This window comes from Phocoena phocoena, chromosome 3 (genome assembly GCF_963924675.1).
Source record: "Phocoena phocoena chromosome 3, mPhoPho1.1, whole genome shotgun sequence".
Classification (NCBI taxonomy): Eukaryota; Metazoa; Chordata; class Mammalia; order Artiodactyla; family Phocoenidae; genus Phocoena; species Phocoena phocoena.
Genome location: NC_089221.1, coordinates 95414542 through 95415401, shown reverse-complemented (window position 1 = coordinate 95415401; position 860 = coordinate 95414542). Strand labels below are relative to the sequence as shown.

The 860-nt window shown below is 45.6% G+C and overlaps 1 pseudogene; it reads left to right on the top strand.

Annotated features, from left to right (window-relative positions):
* Window positions 1-348: 348 nt before the first annotated feature.
* Window positions 349-648, top strand: LOC136120219 (LYR motif-containing protein 2 pseudogene; annotated as a pseudogene).
* The last annotated feature ends 212 nt before the right edge of the window (window positions 649-860 follow it).

Genomic DNA, 860 nt, shown 5'->3' with positions numbered 1-860 from the left:
AATATTATGCAGCATTAAAAAGAAATGAGCTTGGGACTTCCCTGGTGGTGCAGTGGTTAAGAATCCGCCTGTCAATGCAGGTGACACGGGTTCAAGCCCTGGTCTGGGAAGATCCCACATGTCACAGAGCAACTAAGCCCGTGTGCCACAACTACTGAGCCCACATGCTGCAACTACTGAAGCCCATGTGCCTAGAGCCCCTGCTCTGCAACAAGAGAAGCCACTACAATGAGAAGCCCGTACACCACAACGAAGAGTAGCCCCCACTCGCCTCAACTAGAGAAATGCTGTGTGCAGCAATGAAGACCCAACCCAGCCAAAAATAAATTAAAAAAAGAAAAGAAAAAAATGAGCTTGGGCGAACCTCGCTGTCTGGAGGACATCACCACTTCCCGCTTACCCACAGTAAAAGTAACACTAAAGCAGTTCATGAGAAAGCAACAAGTTCTCCTCCTCCACAGAAGGATTTTGCAGGCAATTTGGCAAGTTCCAAATGATTGTGATCATAAATACCTGAAGGACTGGGCAAGGGAAGAATTCAAAAGAAACTAAGGTGCCACTGAAGAGGATACAATCCAGATGATGATTCCTCAAGGCAATACGCAGCTCAAGGAGTTAGAAGAAATACTTGCTTTAGCCAGATCTTAACTACAGCATTACTCTGAAAGGTTTTCAAAGTCTCCATGTGTTTAGTTGAGCTTAGGCTCAACGATGGGCAGGCCAAAGCCAAGTGAAACTGTTTGTATGTAGAGCCCTTGAGCAAAGCAGCAGAACATGGAGCGTGACATATGAGAGTGAGCCAAGAAAAGTGCATCAGAGCAATTGCCTTAGCACTGAAAAACATGCCTTGCATTTTGAAA